Source organism: Cydia amplana, chromosome 21 (assembly GCF_948474715.1).
Source record: "Cydia amplana chromosome 21, ilCydAmpl1.1, whole genome shotgun sequence".
NCBI lineage: Eukaryota > Metazoa > Arthropoda > Insecta > Lepidoptera > Tortricidae > Cydia > Cydia amplana.
The window spans coordinates 11,104,115-11,122,929 of record NC_086089.1 but is presented as its reverse complement, the minus strand read 5'-3'; the positions used below and the strand labels follow the sequence as shown (position 1 = coordinate 11,122,929).

Genomic DNA, 18,815 nt, shown 5'->3' with positions numbered 1-18,815 from the left:
CCCTAAGCACAAATAACATATTTATAGACATGACCCATGTGAAAAACCAGTGTTTTCAATTGAAGGGATGTTTACAAAAACAACATAACTGACTACACTGGTTGACACCTGAAACGATTAACAATGTTCTTAATAAAGTGTCAACCGCTCTTAGCAGTTATGTTGTTTTTGTAAACATCCCTTCAATTCATGTGGCTTTAATGATTTCCTAGTTTTCCTAACTCGCTCTTGATCTAACTTTGATTAAATATAATTTCCAACCAACCTAACATGCAATTAACTAAACAAAATGAATTGCTCTGATTTGGATTTAATTGATTTTAACAATTTTGAATGATTCACAGTTAGTTTCACTAGAAATATCGACCGGGATATGGACCGTGATTACCTTTTTTTAAGGGTATTTGCTATTTGACCAATCCCGTGGTACTACTTCTTGCAGTGGCGTGCCTAGGGTTTTAGAGTAGGGCAAGCCGAAAGATATGTTTTCATAATAACTGCCCAATCTTCACTCTTCGGACTCAAATGCATCTGCTAGCGTGTCGAGGCGAGCTAATCATAGTGCACTGAGGGCATACTATTACTAGATAGAATTTTACAAACATAAAAAAAAATGTATTCTGTTTATTATAAATAAGAGGTACAGTTATACTCAGTTACAATCTCTATATTTGGAGATTATCTTAACAGTTTAGCTTAGCCTTATATTTATTGTATTTGTTTTAGGTAGTTAGTGCTAACATGTTTTTAGGGTTCCGTACCCAAAGGGTAAAAACGGGACCCTATTACTAAGACTCCGCTGTCCGTCCGTCCGTCCGTCCGTCTGTCACCAGGCTGTATCTCACGAACCGTGATAGCTAGACAGTTGAAATTTTCACAGATGATGTATTTCTGTTGCCGCTATAACAACAAATACTAAAAACAGAATAAAATAAAGATTTAAGTGGGGCTCCCATACAACAAACGTGATTTTTGACCGAAGTTAAGCAACGTCGGGCGGGGTCAGTGTCAGTACTTGGATGGGTGACCGTTTTTTTGCTTGTTTTTTGTTGATGGTGCGGAACCCTCCGTGCGCGAGTCCGACTCGCACTTGGCCGGTTTTTATTTAATATTAGTTGTAACAATCATTAATTTATGTTAATCAGTGCTTTCTTAAGTGTACTCTTTACTTTATCAGGATATTTTTCTATTGTTTCTACTACTTGTTTGAGTAAGCTGTTCAGGATATTAGGTAGTAGGTAGGTAGTAAAAGCCGTTTAATTTATTTAAGTGAATTTAATTTGTATATACAATATTAACATATTTACAAGAAAATTATTTACATATATAGTGTGTCAAAGGACTGTTCCATTTCAAACATAGACAGAGAGATTCATAATATCTTTGTCTTACACTAGTACTAGCACCCAAAAGAAAAGGATGAATATAGTTTTTTTGGTTCCTATTTACTGACAAGGTTTGGTTGACCAGCTTTACATAGTTGTGCTGTGCTGTTAGAACAATCTATCAATAATTTATTTACATTAGATCCATATACCAACTATTTATATACAAGTTCAAACCGTCTGTCTTTCTTTAGGAAACAGTCAATAACGTCACAGTAAAAGGTTGGTGAACGTTTTAAATCTACCAGTAACTGTTTTTCTATGGCAATGGTCGATAAATCGGAGAGACGCTCTTGACCTTGTGTATTTTTCAGATAAGTGTGAATACGCTTAAGAGACGAAAAAGCTCGTTCTGCTGAAGCACTTGTAGCCGGAATAGTAACAACCAGATTTGCCAATTTTAATAGCTGAGGAAAGGCGTCTTCGAGATTATTTTGATTGATGAAATCAATCAGTTCAAAAACGTTGCAGTTTTTAAGTTCGGCGGAGGAATATAAACACGCCAATTGGTTTTTCAATATTTGTTTATCAAAATAGTTTGGGTAGGTCTCAAATAACGAATCTAACGCCTCTGATGGAAAATTTGAGTTATAATTCTCGAATTTTTTATTATTAACCAACTGAAAGAACTTCAATTTAAAAATTTCTGAATATCGTTCTTCGACTTCGGAAAATATTTTGTCGATTATTTCGACAAAAAGTCTTTTATATTCCGTTTGAGCGCAACTCATGTTGCGTCTCATACGAGGAGCCGCGTGGTTTTGCAAGGTGTGATTATATATTTGACCGAATTCGGATTGAAAATCGACCCGCAACCATGTTTGAAACTCTTTGATTTTGTTGCGACAATAGCCGAGATCTACTTCGGATTTTTGTACAATATTGTATACGCACTCAGACTTCTCGAATATGTGATGGAATGTTTTTAGAAAGAAATTAAAGTTAAATGAGTTAATCAAGGTTTCAAAATTTCCTGCGGCTAAAATGGTATCTCCGTCCCAGTCCTCTGGATGGTCACACATTTCGGAAAACACAGTAACAAGATTGTTTTTTTGGTCGAAAACTGTATTAACAAGTCGCGACATATATGTCCAGTGAGTTTCAGGCGCATTTGGCAATTTTTTGCTGCAATGAGTATCATAAAATGCAGCTCGTTTTGTACTGTGGCTAAAGAAAGTGCTTATAGACTGCAGGGCCGAAAAAAACGAACTGACCTCTCTAATCCTGTTACACGATTTTGATAAGACTAAGGCCAAGGTATGTGCATTGCACCAGATGTACATCGCTTCAGGACACACCTCTTTTACTTTTTGCTGGACTCCATTTCTTGTATCGGACATTACGCTAGCTCCGTCATAACTTTGTGCTACTAGTTTTTCAGTGCAGTCATGTTTTTTCAGCAGTTCTAAAATAATATTAGAAACTTCGTCCGCAGTGAGACTTAAAGACACATTAACGTATCCCATAAAGCGATCGTGAATATCGTTTTCACCGAAATATCTTAAAATCAAACATAATTGTTCCCTATGACTGACGTCAGGAGTTTCGTCAATTATAACAGAAACAAATTTAGTTTTTTTCACTTCATTTTCAATGCGAGCTCTTATCACGTCTGCTACGGAATGAATAATGTCATTTTGAATGTTGTTAGACAAATAGCTCGAGCTTGGTTTGTCGCTTTGAACATGTTTTTCTAGAACGCCGTCATATTTTGATAGCAACGATACAAGTTCCAAAAAATTGCCCCTATTTAATGAAGTGTTTGGCTCATCGTGTCCTCTAAAAGGAAGTTCTTGCTGTGCTAAATGGCACACAATATCGACTAACCTCTGAAAAACACTACGATTGTTGTCAACACGCATGTTATGTTTTGATATTTCTTCTGATAATTGGCGCGACAAAGAGACCTCGATCCTAAGTTTCCCAAAATTGCTAAAAGAAATCACTGCACACATATGTTTACCGGAATTCATATGCCTCTTTATCGCTCCAGATAAATTATTTAAATCGTCATAGCCAGAACTATTCCAAACGTTAATATCGTTCGAAAAAAATATGCAACACCAGCAATACATCTTATTTGTATGGGAACAACCAACAATCCAATGAGTTTTGTAGACGGCCCTACAGAATTTTCTCTTATGCGACTTACTTGACTGAGAAATACACAAGTCGGGTGTTGGTTTTGGCGCGGAAATTATATCCCGTTTTTCGCCGAAGGTCAAAGACTTTACCTTGCCTTGGTTGACTAAAATGTGGACGCATCTCAAACCGTGACAAGGAACCACTTCTTGGTCCAGGGCCATTCCATCTGAAATCGACAAATCGGAATTAAAAAGTGTGCTGCATGAACTCCGATTTTAATAAAAAAAATTGAGGATATCCTTCGTGGTACCAGAAGTGCTAAGCCACATCGATTTTTTTTACTGTATACCATCAAGCAGTTTCCTCGAAATTTAAGAACTTTGTCAAATTCATACCTGCACATAATAGGCTATTTTTTTTATTTAGAATAGGTATTTAAATGAATACTGTTTCGTCTGATAGGGAAATAAAGTAATACAATATAAAATGCTCATTTCATACTTAATCATATAAAGAATCATTTATATAGTTACCTATTCTAAATCAAAAGTTAGAGCAAATTATGTGTAAGCAGGAATTTGACCCGATTTCTTCCTTCGAAAGGGCACTGCTCGGAAATTAAAAGATAAAATAATAAATGGTGGTAGCTTATCTTTTCTGACACCATAAGGATAGTTCTCAATTTTTTTTATTCGAATTAAAAATCACACGGCGCACCCCATTTGTCGATTTCACATGGAACATATGGCCCTCCATTGTTAACACTTAATACACTTATAATCTAAACGCCACAACAATGAACAAATCCACATTCACCATTTAATCAAATTCACTTAAACAAACTTTCGTTAGTTTCGTTACTTTCGACTCGACTAAATAATAATACACTTGAAGTAAACGCGAATAAATAATAATACACTTGAAGTAAACGCGAACGCGCGCTCGTGCGAACTTATGCGCCAAAAGCCAGGCTTAAGTCGCCTTATAAAATTGCTATAGGTACATACCAACAAATAGTTACATCGATCTTTGGCGGTTTGTAGGCTTAGAGTGCCCAGAGCGGGACGAAAAAGCAAGCCGACGAGTGCGAGCAGGATAGCTAGAACATCCTACGCCTGATTTCTATCGCGCGGACGAGGCGCCACGCCACGGCAAAATTTTGCAACACGCTCGTGCCGCGGTTCGAGCGCTGTGGCTTCAATTTAATAATACGGGTTCATTTGGCGCGCGGTTTTGCTCGACTTGGCGGGGGCACTGCCGTGCCCCCAGATTCAACAAATAAGTTTTTGCAAGATGTCCGTTGCGAGGTGTTACACATTGCCCTGATACACTTTTTTTGGGCTATAAAGGTACGATCTATATACGGAGAATTGCCATAAAATAAAGCATTATTCCGTATCTTAAATTAGATACCATGAATCCGTGATATGCTTTAAGGACAGTGTTTTTATCAGATATTCTTGATAAGCGCAATAAAACATATGAAAATGTATTAATGCTGGTACAGACTTTATCAACATGCATGCTCCATGTGCAACGGTCGTCTAGCTCTAGAACAATACCTAGAAACTTGGTACTATCACATTCTGTTAAAGTTTGGTCATTATAAGTCAAACTAAGTCCTTCTTTTTTACCCCTTTGATTAATAAATTTGATATATTTGGTTTTTTCGACATTGACTTGTAAGCTGTTATCAACTTATCATTTCATTATGGTAGCGATAGTTTCATTAATGACCTGGTTGTAATTTTACGTTGAGGTTCAGATATGACAACAGATATGTCGTCTGCAAATAGTGTACACTCGTGTTCTGTAATCGTGGGCAGATCATTAATATATGTATAACAGGAATAACAAGGGTCCTCAGATGGTTCCTTGGGGTACTCCTACTTTGTTGTTTTTTGTATCTGACCTGTATTGTTTTTGAATAGTATCAGTGTCTAGATCTGTGATTTCTACTGTTTGACGATTGCTTAAGTAACTCTCTAGCCATGAGTAGACCGGTCAGACTGTACCAAAGGGGGGCCGTTTCTGGGACTTATAATTCTTTTTGAGAAAATGAAAAAAACATAGGGGTTTCAAAACACAATAATTTGCAAGATTTTGATGAAATAATCATTTTTTTCTTAATAAACTTTTCTCTAAAATTAAAAATGGCCGAGTTACACGTGACCAAAGATTGATGTTTATAAAGGGAGCTGGGACTTGTAAAATTTTATTATTATAAAAAGGTCGGTTCTGGCGTTTCGCCGGCCGCTACCGCGGCACGCTCGCTTCGCTCGCTCGCTCGGCTCGCGCGCTGTAAATTGCAGTTCTACCTAACACTCCTCCTCGCTTCGCTCGTCGTCGTACCTACACCGACCTGCCTTAAGACAGTGTTATGTAAAACGCTCTATCTCCGCCATTTTCAAATTTAGAAAAAAGTTTTCCAAGTCAAAGTTGCTTATTTTGACGTTACAATCATTTAAAATGTCATAATGACACCACTCTCGATGAGAATTTTCCGATTTGTTAGATGTATTTTCCGATATTTTTTTTTTCTTGTATAATAAATTCCGATCGTCTTTTTTCCCTGTATAAAAATTTCCGCACGCCTTTTTTCCCTATAGATATATTTCCTGGTATATTTTTTTTCTTGTATATATAAATCTGAACGCCTTCTTTCCGTATAGACATATTTTCCGATAGATTTATTTTCTTATACACAAATATCTGAACGCCTTCTTTCCCTGTATTTTTGTTGTTTAACGAAAAATTTCATGGTCATTCATTTTACTAGGGGCAAAACTTCTTATTTGCTTGGACCCTGTTTGCAATCTTGTGTGGAATATTTTGTGTATCATGGTTAGTTATCTTTAAAGGAATTTTACCAATCAGTAATCAAATCAAACGAGTGAAACGTTGTACTTAGTTAGGCACTTGACAGAAGTACGCCTATTAATCCTCTATACAGTTTATACGTGTAGATAACTTTCTGTCTATTTAGTTTATTACATTGCGAATACATATTATATAATTTTCTATCAAGAATCATATCTATTTTAAAATTTCTGATCAGGAAAAAAGACAGCCGGGAATTTGTCCCCTAGTAAAATTAAGGACTATAAAATATTGCATTATGTTAAAAAAATACAGGGAAAGAAGGCGTTCAGATATTTGTGTATAAGAAAATAAATCTATCGGAAAATATGTCTATACGGAAAGAAGGCGTTCAGATTTATATATACCAGGAAATATATCTATAGGGAAAAAAGGCGTGCGGAAATTTTTATACAGGGAAAAAAGACGATCGGAATTTATTATACAAGAAAAAAAAAATATCGGAAAATACATCTAACAAATCAATTTTCCAAGTCCCAGCTCCCTTTAAAAACATCAATCTTTGGAGGCGTCTAACTCGGCCATTTTTTATTTTAGAGAAAAGTTTTTCTAATAAAAGATGCTTGTTTTGACGCGATCTACACATTACAATCATTTAAAAATAGTGTCATAATGACACCACTTTGTCAAAAAAATTCGAAGTCCCAGCCCCCCCTTTGCTACAGTCCAACCATAAACTGACCTGGAAGCACTTTAGGGCGGCACCACTCCTCGGGGCCCAGCACAAGCTCGTCCTTGACCTCATGGTCAGTATAGAGTCCGACCCGCGCAGCTGCCGCGCTCACTCCGCGCGAGCCCGCACTGTCATCACACTCCTGCTCCTCCACACACACCTCTCCGGGCTCCATTTTAACACACACCGCTCCGGGCTCAATCTTCACAAGCACTTCCCTGGATTCCGTCTTCACACATATCTCTTCCTGCTCTGTTTTCACACACACTTCTCTAGGTTCCGACTTCACGCAAACTTCTCTGGGCTCTGTTATCACACACACCTCTCCGGGCTCTGTCATCACACACACTTCTCTAGGTTCTGTCTTCACGCAAACTTCTCCGGGCTCTATTATCACACACACCTCTTCGGGCTCTGTCTTCACACACACTTCTCTAGGCTCTGTCTTCACAAACACTTCTCTAGGCTCTGTTTTCACACACATCTCTTCTGGTTCTGTCTTCACACACATTTCTCCAGGCTCCGTCTTCACACACACCACCTCTGCCTCCATAATGCATGGTGTCTCGATTGACGTGTTGTGCTCCATAATGCCTGCTCGTAGTGCCTGCAATAATTGCAACACATGATGACTTGGGTAGTAGTAGATGTATATATTTTATAGCAGACGTGTGTAAAGTAAGTAGGTTTGGCAGAAAACAATATAAATAAATCTCCACTGACTTAGAAAGCTTATTACTATTAAGACTAATCTAATAGCCAGTTTAGACTCGCTATATATTTTAAACACTAACAGCACGGCATAAGGTTTATAACCGAATGACAAGCCGAACGCGAGTGTGAACGCAAGCGCGCGTCCCGCGCGAGCCCCTTTGGCTCGTGCCCAAAAAACCGCTCCTCCACGTGACCCGAGCCGCGAGACGAGCCACGAGCCCAGCGCTTACACTCGCGTCTCGTGGCGTGGCTCGCGCGAGAATGTAAACGCTTATAACAACATACTCTGTGGGGGGACATGGAGCTGATCTGATGATGGACACAGGAGGTGGCCATGGGAACTCTGATAAAAAAACAAATGTTGGTAATGGTGTTCTGATGTTACGTGGAACGGAAAACTGTTGTCAGGATGCTAACTATATGGGTTGGAAGCATTTGTTAGATACAAAGACGATAGATTTAATAAGCCCTTGTGCTAAAAATGTATACAATATGTATGAAATACGCACCTGAGATCCTGTATCTACATTTATCTTCAAAAAACCAGAAATTTATTGTTCAAGCACTCAAGCAATTCGAGGGGAAGGCACTTGCCTGCCCGTACTGAAGATAACTCGGGCGGGCTCGCAAGAAGCAACAACGTTTGGTTTGAACAATGAACACCTTAAACACAACCTCAAATGAATGAGCCCACAGCGCAAAGAAAAATAATTAATACAACGCTCAAACGCCTTAACTCAACTCGAACCAAATGAAATGATTTTGACTTGACGACATCTTGACGACAATTTGATTTGACATCTTTGGGACAGATAATATATAGAAAGAACAGATAAAATATATGATTGCCGCATGGGTTAACGAAACTAGAATAGAACAAAATGACTTTTGTATTGTATGGAGCAGGGATGTTGCGGATGCAGATTTTTTGACATCCGCGGATGCGGATATTTAAAGGCTCACATCCGCGGATGCGGATATTTAAAGGCTCACATCCGCGGATGCGGATGTCAAGATTAGGTAATTAGAAAAGTATTTATTAATTAAAAAAAAACGAAACGTTTAGTATTTGAGCAAGAATATAGGTGCTATAAATATAAATGCACGTGTCCTGACTGATTGACTGACTGACTGACTGACTGACTGACTGACTCATCAACGCAGAGCCGAAACTACAAACGCTAGAAAGTTGAAATTTGGACACTAGGTTGCATTTATAAAATGTATAAGAGCTAAGAAGCGATTTTGAGAAATTCAACCCCTAAGGGGGTTAAAAAGGGGATGAAAGGTTGTATGGGGTGCAAGTTTTATTTTAAGCTAGGAATTTGAAACTTTGTAAAAATGTACTATATTAAAAAACAAGAAAACTAATTTCTGCGTTTTCGAAAATTCATCCCCCAAGGTGGTGAAAAAGGGGTTGAAAGTTTGTATGGAGATCAATTTGGGGTTGTCAGTTGAGTGTCGATCGCGGTTGATTTGAATTTTAAAATATTTTAAATCTCTGGCGTTATCTTTATACCCAGCTGGTGAAATAAGTGCTAAATTTAACTAATTATATGTTGCTATTCCAATTCTTGTGGTAAGACGTATTAGTTAGTGCATAAAAAGCGATATAATTTTCTTTTTTATCTTGTAGGGTGGTTGCCCATGGCAACCATAGTAACACCTCATGAACGAGGACGTTACTTTAAACCGTCCGAGAGATGGAGAACCCAATCGTTCTTTATCTTTTAGCTTAGCTCATCATGAGAATTTCGAGAATTCACATCTGTCTGAGTCTTCTACTCCCGTTTTGGAACGAATTCATAGGCGCGAAAGGGAGAAGCGTAAGGAGCTTCGTGAAAGGGATCGTAACGACAAAATGTCAAATAAAGATAAAGGGGCCCGCTCCAGGTCCGGCAGCCCCCCTGATAGATGGTCGGATGTTTCGAGTATGGATTTTAATCAGCCCCACTGCAGCTCAGAGGAGAGTCAAATCCCGCCAGGACAACTATCGATGGCGCAGTCTTCAGTGTTTACTCCGCCGGCTCATTTAATAGACTCACAAGAAAATAAAACCCCCTCTCAGTCCCCTTCCTCCCCTCTTACCCCAATTGGACGCACTAAATACACAACCAATGATCAAGGTCCTTTTTTGGTATACGTTCAAAAAATAGAAGCGGCTTTAGATTCGGGAACAACTCTACACCCAGTGACCTTTGGGCGTTTCCTGCAAACGCGAAAAAGGGAATTTCCCAATATTGTTGAGGGGTCGGTTAAAAGAATTGGGCGAAATCGGGTATCAATCTGCTTCCACTCCGCTGAAGATGCCAACCACTTCCTAGAATCTTCCACTTTAACACACAGTCACTACAAGGCTTTTGTGCCATCTTTTAATGTCTCAAGACTGGGACTGGTGCGAGGAATTCCTGCTGACTGGTCCCCTGAGGAGGTGCTCGAAAATCTTAAGGTCCCCTTAAACTCGGGAGGCCCCGTCCCCATTAAAATTAGACGCCTCAATTTTAAAAAAACCAAACAAGACGGCACTTACTCGTGGCTTCCATCCGAAACTGTTATTGTCACTTTTGACGGCCAAACTCTCCCTAAGAGGGTATTTTTATGTCTGAACTCTCTAGTGGTCGAACAATATCAACTCCCTACTATCCAATGCTACAAATGCTGCCGGTATGGTCATTCGAAAGATAAATGTAGGTCTCTCCCTAGATGCTTCCGCTGCGGAGGTGCTCATCAGGGGGACAATTGTAACGGCGATGGTGAACCTCAACCATTCTGTTGTATCTGCCCTCAGGGGTTGGGGGCAGGTCACACAGCCAACAGCAAATCTTGCCCCGAATTTGTTAGACAATCAAACATTAAAAAAACCATGGGGAGGAGAATATCTCCTACATTGAAGCCTCAAATCGTCATGCTAAAGTCTCTCACAAATCTTACGCCAATGTTGCGGCCTCTTGCTCTTCTTCTCCCCAACCGCAGTCTTATAGAAAAACTATTTTCCGTCAACCCCGCACGCCTCCTCACCTAGAAAAAGGGTATGATAAAAGAGCTCATGATGCTTTGACAAGGGCCCCGGTTGTCGAATCCAGACCGGTCTTCCCTAATCAACCACCCCCTAAGGAACAATTCATAGTTTCAGAAATTATAAAGTTGATTTCTTCCTTCGTTAAAATTTTTTCTCCCGCCAGCCCTTTGGCTAACCCTTCTTTGATTTCCCACGTAGCGCCTTTTATTTCATCTCTGTTAAAGCATAATGGATCAAGTAATACTTCAGTGGAACAGTCGCAGTATCAACAATAAAAAACAAGAGTTACTTTACCTTATCAATAAATACAATCCAGCTATCTTGGCCATATCAGAAATATGGCTAAAGCAAAACTCCAATTTCAAAATCCCCAGTTACTGTTCTCTGATGGATTGCCGGGCTGATGGCTGTGCTGGAAGTGCCCTTTTCATTAGAGACCATATTTCCTACTTACCTATTTCACTGCCTAATAATAGTCCTAATTTCCACGCAGCTTGTGCTCGTGTGGAAGGCATTACATTTTTATCCCTTTATATTCCTGATCCTTCTTCTAACATCCTAAAGTCTCTTAGGAAGTTAATAGAACCCCTCCCCCAACCTATTATTGTTCTTGGGGATTTTAACATCCACCATGCTTTATGGGGTTGTGAGAAAAAAGATGACGCTCTAGGAGAACAGTTTCTACTAGATATATTGGACAAATGCAACTTATGCCTCCTAAACTCGGGTTCACCCACCCGACGCTCTCTGCCTAATCAATCAGCTAGTGCAGTTGACTTATCCCTTTGCTCTCCTTCTCTTGCATCTCGAATTTCCTGGGAAGTCCTGGACAGCACTTATGGAAGCGATCATTTCCCTATTTTACTGTGTCTTCCTTTTGGTTCCTCTAAAAGACCCTCAATAACCTATCCCCTTCTAATATATAATATCAACAACGCAGACTGGGATAGTTACAAAAAACGTCTAGAGTATGAGACGTTACATCTTCCTCCCATCACTCCACACTCTATAGAGCTTTGTTCCGATGCCTTAATTGCAGCCATTAAGACGTCTGCGGATAAGGTCTTTCCCCTTAAAAACACAGTTGTTGGCAAACTGGCTTCTCCCCCGTGGTGGGACAGTGACTGCTCTAAGGCTATCAGGGCTAGAAAAAGAGCAGAGCGGGAGTATGCTGTAAATATGTCAAATGAGAATTTTGATTCGCTGAAAAAAACCATGACGGATACCAAAATCTTGCTTAAGAATAAGAAGTCTGAAGGGTGGAAATCATTCTGTTCCTCTTTAAGTCCCTCTACTCCAGATACAATTGTTTGGAATAATATCAGAAAATTTAGAAGATCATATAACCCTTGTAAATGCCCTTACCCAAATTCTTTACAATGGGCTGAATCTTTTCTAACCAAAATAGCTCCTCCATATGTTCCTGGGGTTCTTGACTCCACTATAGGTTTGCTGAATAACCATTCATCTGACCCCCTAGATCAGTTGTTCTCACTTGTGGAGCTCAGGAATGTGTTGGGAGCGGTAAAAGACTCCGCCCCAGGACATGATGGTATTCCCTATTCGTTTATTGCTAAAGCTGGTGACCGATTCCTTAATTACTTCCTTGGCCTAATTAACTCTATTTTGCTTTCGGGCCGGCCCCCTCGGTCCTGGAAATCCCAACTGATAATGCCCATTCTCAAACCAGGTAAGGACCCAAATGACCCACAATCATACCGACCTATAGCCTTATCGTCCGTTCTAACTAAGATTTTAGAGCATCTTATCAAGAACAGATTGGAATGGTTTCTTGAAAACCACGAATTGTTAGGAAAATCTCAATATGGCTTTAGAAAAGGTAAAAGTACAATTGATAGCTTGGCTATTTTCACAACGGATATAAGACTAGCTTTTTCAAAACAAGCTTCGGTTCTTGCAGTATTCTTGGACGTCGAGGCTGCCTACGACAATGTTCAACTTTCCATTCTCCGAGAAAAACTCCGTAATTTGAGAATACCTGCGAGATTGTCCTGTCTTGTGGGCAACCTACTTTCCGAAAGGCAAGTTACATTCCGGGGCAAAGACCCTCACATCAACCCTTCTAGACTGGTTTGGCGCGGATTACCACAGGGATCTGTCCTGAGCCCCCTACTGTACAATTTTTACACTCATGACCTGGAGCGGTCTATTTCTGACTGCCAAGTACTCCAATATGCAGATGATCTTTTAATTTACTCCTCAAATAAAAACCTAGTTTCTGCCAGTGAGTCTATCAACATGTCACTTCAGTCTTTAAATAACTGGCTCTCTATTAATGGTCTGTCCCTGTCTCCTTCTAAATGCTGTGCAGTCGTTTATACTCGTAAAAGAGCCCTGCCTAATTTGAATGTTTCGATCAACGATTCTAATATTCCCTTCCGTCCCTCCTACAAATTTTTAGGAATTAATTTAGATTCTAAACTAACCGGGGACCTACACTTTGAATATTTAGTTAAAAAATGTGAACGTGGACTTAACACTCTCAGATGCCTAGCGGGAGTTTGGTGGGGTTCCCATCCTACTTCCCTGAAACTAATTTATAATGCTACTGTTCGAAGCATATTAGATTATGGCTCCCATCTCTTGGTACCAGGGAATAAAGCTGGATTGAAAAAACTTGATCTAATCCAATCGAAAGCCCTAAGAATTATTTTGGGTGCAATGAGGTCTAGCCCAATCAAGGCTATGCAGGTAGAGTGTGTTGAGCCTCCCCTCGCTTTGCGCCGTCAATTCTTAGCGGATAGTTATTTTTTCCGATTGCTACAATTCTCTTATCATCCTATCATTCACCGTTTATATGACCTTAAAGCAGTGTCTGCCCCTAATCGTCTTGACCTACCCTGTCTTGTGAATAGCCTAAGAAAGTTTCAAACTCTCAAAGATCCAGTTTACCATACCCGCCGACTACCTTTGTATGAATTTAACTACGAGATTATCATTTACCAGCCCCGCGTTATTCTAAACTTCGACATATGTCATAATGATCCTCATGCAGATGAGTACCTCCGCCAGATCCTTACGCGCGAATGGCATGACTGGAACACTATATTCTGTGATGCGTCTAAATTATCACCAACTGGCTGTGTGGGAGTAGGAGTTTTCCACTCTCAATATAACATAGTACAAAAAATTAAATGCCCTCCTGAAACGTCTGTATATACTGGAGAATGTATTGGCATTTTGGAGAGTGTGAAGTTTATTATTCTTTTCAAACTTAAGAAAGCTATCATCTTTTCAGATTCCCGTAGTTGTCTACAAGCACTACTATCTAACCCGTTTTCGTCTAAATTCCACAACCCAATTATCCTCCAAATTAAGGAGAATCTTCTAATTTGTAAAAAAAGGGGGTTTGAGGTTGCCTTGATCTGGGTTCCGGGCCACTCAGGGGTCTCAGGGAATGAACGAGCTGATCGGGTAGCTAAGGAAGCCGTGGTTTGCGGTGACAAAACGCCTTTCAGGAACTACTGTTATGATTTAGTCCCTCTGGCCTCTAGTTGGCTTTTCCAAGCCTGGTCGGCCAAGTGGACTGCCGCTAATCGATCCCGAACCAAATCTTATTACCTTGTACAACCTGATGTACCAAGAAAACCTTGGTTCTCAAGGATTTTTATCCCAAAACAGTTCTGTTCCATAATTATTCGAATGAGACTGGGCCATTGCTGTTCTCCTGTCCATCTGAAAAAAATCCATAGTCGAGACTCCTCGCTGTGCGAATGTGGGCAGGAGGAAGGTGACTTAAATCACATTTTTCTTGCATGCCCTTTATATAATCATGATTATCTTTATACGGATCTTTTTCACCTTAAAGTTTCCTTACCTACTTCTATTATACAATTGATTAAGTCCAAAGACAAATTTATATTTTTAGCTCTAGCTTCTTTCTGTGAACTTAATAAATTGAAACTTTGATATATACCATTTTTGAAATCAGCAACTATTATTAATTATCTCATTATAATTTCTAAATTTTCGATTTATATACATATCGACATGACACTGGCTACTGTAATAAACGCCATTAAAAAAAAAAAAAATATATATATATATAGGTGCGTTATATTTAATAAACAGTAACTTCGCCGACTTTTCTGGATCTAGACGATTTCGTTATAGGTAATGTCGAAATTACCTAGCACTTACGCCGCCGCTAAGACGTTCCTGTACCGACTTGTTCGACATCCGCATCCGCATAAGCTCCGCATCGATTTTATGCGGATGCGGAATTGCGGATGCAGATGTTGAAAATAATGCGGAAGTTCCGCGGTTGCGGATGCGGATGTTCGCAACATCCCTGGTATGGAGTTTGCAATTTTGCATGGCAAACCATTGCCAACCAAACAAAACAAAACGTTGGTGCTGTTTATCTGTCAAGTCCACGTCCGATGGTTCTGTACATGTTGGTATTGATTTGTCATGCAAATTGTTTTTATTTATTAAAACTTGTATCTTGTATGAGAATTCCGCCTCTTAAAACATAGTGGTTTTTTGTATATTATTTTCATATTTTCTGATAGTGATTTCCTGATTTCTCATTGGTATTCTATCGCCGCGCCGTATCGAATCGCGATGGGATTCATTTTATATTATGACGCACAACCATGCGCACAACAATTTAATTTGAATTGAATTGAGGTTAGATAGTTTTTGAAACAAAACACGAAATAGCGATTCATGTTGTTTTATTTAGGTACGTCTTAATACTAGTTGTGGTGATTGGCATATTTACAAACAGTGGACTGTGTAGCGATTAGCGTCATGGATTCGTGTCGCTGTTGCCTGCGGTGTCCTCCAGACAAGGACCTGACGACGCCGTACACAGACAACGGCAAAACTGAAACATTTTACGATATGTTCAAAGAGTGCTTCAATATACATGTAAGTACTACAACTTTGTTAGCGGCGACACACCAACAATAAATTTAAGGTTATAAACAGTTATTAGCTACTACTATTGGTAGTTTTCACACTAATTTTCTATATTCATGACATGTTTATAATGTATGGACTCTGCCTGAAATAAACTTTTTATTATTATTACTAGCAAATATATTACAAATTATACAAAAACCTTCCTCTTGAATCACTCTACCTATTAAAAAAACCGCATCAAAATCTGTTGCGTAGTTTTAAAGACCTAAGTATACATAGGGACATAACTATTTAACGTTCAGCTGGTGGTGGGCGGCTCGGGCTCGTGCGGCATCTGCTCTATGTGCGTGGGCCGCCTGCGAGACGCAAGCGACTTCAAGCTGCAAGTGCAGCGCAGCCAGGCCGTGCTGCAGGCGCGACTTGATAAAGGTTGGCTTTGACAACTAATTTTACTTTCTATAATTCATGTTTATTTGGTGTCTCAATGAAAATAATCTGAATTAAATTTTGGCAATCACTAAGCAAGACCAAATACATAAACATTGAAGTGGAACCTTTGACTAGACTCACAGACATCAAGACATTTTACGTTGGAACACTGAACAGAATAAGAGTGTCCATTGCTGGAAGTCTTTAGGGCCGCTGTGCCCCATAGTCTTTTGGCACAGACATTAGCTGAGCCACCTTCCCTTTCAATTAGTTTGTAAGCATTATTGTGTACTTTTATTATGTACCTATGTTCAAACTCTTTGAATAAACGTCTTTTATTATTATTATACTCTTTATTTATTTCACATCTTAAGTCAGGTTATTTTATAATATGGATATAAAAATAAAATACAAAAACACTTACAAAAACAATACAAAATACTTATAAACATATTATAAAAAACCTAACCTAGGGTGCCGCCAGCAGCGGGGCAAGGCCCAAGCTACCGGTGGTCAGGGCTGCAGAGAGAGGAACCGGCGGACTATCCGCGCCGTGTCCAAGATCACCGCCTTCTGCATCTGACCCTTGACCCAACCACCTAACGAGAGTCTCTCAAGATGTTGGTCGAGACTCTTCGCTATTAGACCGTTCGCTGAAACAATTATTATTATTATTATAATGATTTAGTATGCTGCATTTTCCATAATACTTAGGACAGCAGAGATTTTAAAATACAAATATTCTTTATGAATGAATAATATTTATTTCAGGACAAGTCCCATATTATGTTAGTTACAAGTTAGTGTTAGTGTGTTATATTTAGTACCTATCTGCAAAGCAACATAAATAAAATGCTCATACTGCATACAAATTAAGCATAACTTAAACTATGATTAGATTTTCTTAGTATTGGTGTTTTTATTATTGAATAACATGCTTGTATTGTTCAGCGGAGTCTGCGATCAAACCTGAGCGGGCTGATGACGGTGCAGATGATGACTCTGTGATTGATGCGTTCTGTAAGTACTTGTCTATTGACATATGTATAATATAACTAACTATACATACAATACTTTTTTGAAGTCAAACCTTCTTTAGACATGACATTGTAACAGTACAATGTCATTGAGTTTTTCTTTATTTATTTAAATGCCATCTAGTGAGTTTCCTTCTAACTGGTATTAATATAACTCGAGTACTAACAGTGTAGAGAGATTCAAGTAATGCGACAAAATAACGCTAGATGGCGTTAACCTCAATTATACAAAGTGCTGCAGACATTTGGCACTAGTCATTGAGTTTTCACTTCTGCCGGCACTCCCGGAGTGCAACCCGTTGTTTTTTTTTGTAACTGCAATATATGTGATTTTATCTATGAAAGGGTCTTATTGTTGATGACGTATACACCATTATTAACGATGCTCCCATATAAATACAATGCAGTGTGACGCTGTGCGGCGTAAGTGCCATCGGCAATAAGGTTCCTTTTCATAGATAATGCCCCATGCTGTAGTATAAACTGGTGTTGGGCGAAGTTTGGCAGTGCTGCTCACTGCATGCAGGCCACAACCCGGCTCTTTGTAAATGCATCATAAAGCGATGTTTGTTTAGTCTGTGGTTTATATAATTATTTCTGCTTCAGATGAAGTGCCCATACTGGTCGAGCTGTCAGAGGTTGGTGAAGAGAAGACCAAGGATGATGTTACAGTTACAGGTAGCCTTTCCTAAATAATATAGCAAGTATTTACACTGAGAAGCACTGGTGGCCTAGCGGTAAAAGCGTGCGACTTGCAATCCGGAGGTCGTGGGTCAAACCCCGGCTCGTACCAATGAGTTTTTCGGAACTTATGTACGAAATATCATTTGATATTTACCAGTCGCTTTTCGGTGAAGGAAAACATCGTGAGGAAACCTGACTAATAAGGCCTAGTTTACCCTTTGGGTTGGAAGGTCAGATGGCAGTCGCTTTCGTAAAAACTAGTGCCTACGCCAATTCCTGGGATTAGTTGCCAAGCGGACCCCAGGCTCCCATGAGCCGTGGCCAAAATGCCGGGACAACGCGAGGAAAAAGAGAAAGAATATAGCAATAGTATACGTATTTACGGTGGTGAAAAAAAATTAAATAATATTTTTTGCTATGGGTCAAAGTTTAGTCAAAGGTCCCGTACTTTGTCGCTTACCATAACGGCTCGGCGACGACATTGCGCGACTGGCGGTTGCGGCGGCGGCGGCAACAGTTGGAGCAACACAGCGATCGGACCTTTCGTTCCCACCTATGGTTGCCGCCATCGCCAGTCGCGCAATGTCGTGACCAGTAAGGACGAGATTTGCTTGTATCCTTATACGAATAACCTGTCAAAGCGTCCTTATGACAAAGTGGGACGAAAACCGAAGCCCCAAGTTTGAATCCTATATTGGGCACTGCACTATTTATTTATTTAATCTTTATTGCACAAAAGAAAATACAAACGTACAAAAGGCGGACTAAAGTGGAGTCCAGACGAGACAATTTTTCGCCAATCCAAATTTTCCGATCGAATCAGGCCGTGCGGACGCAAACGCCAATTTGATTCCCCGATCAAATCAGTAGGTGCGGGACACAAAACTGCCAATTTTCGTAGTTATTTAGTATCTATGGAATGCAAATTGGTGATTAAATTTGTGTACTGTGTGGACGGTAGATGAGATTGGCGCTAATTATTTCCCAGCTCGTCTGGACTCTACATTAAGGCTACAAGG

At 39.6% G+C, this 18,815-nt stretch overlaps 1 protein-coding gene across 1 annotated transcript in view; it reads left to right on the top strand.

Moving 5' to 3' along the window:
- The window catches only part of LOC134657951 (zinc finger protein 501-like), a 152,380-nt gene that overhangs the window by 131,958 nt on the left and 1,607 nt on the right, over positions 1–18,815 (top strand). The gene's annotated exons all lie outside the window — the stretch shown is intronic.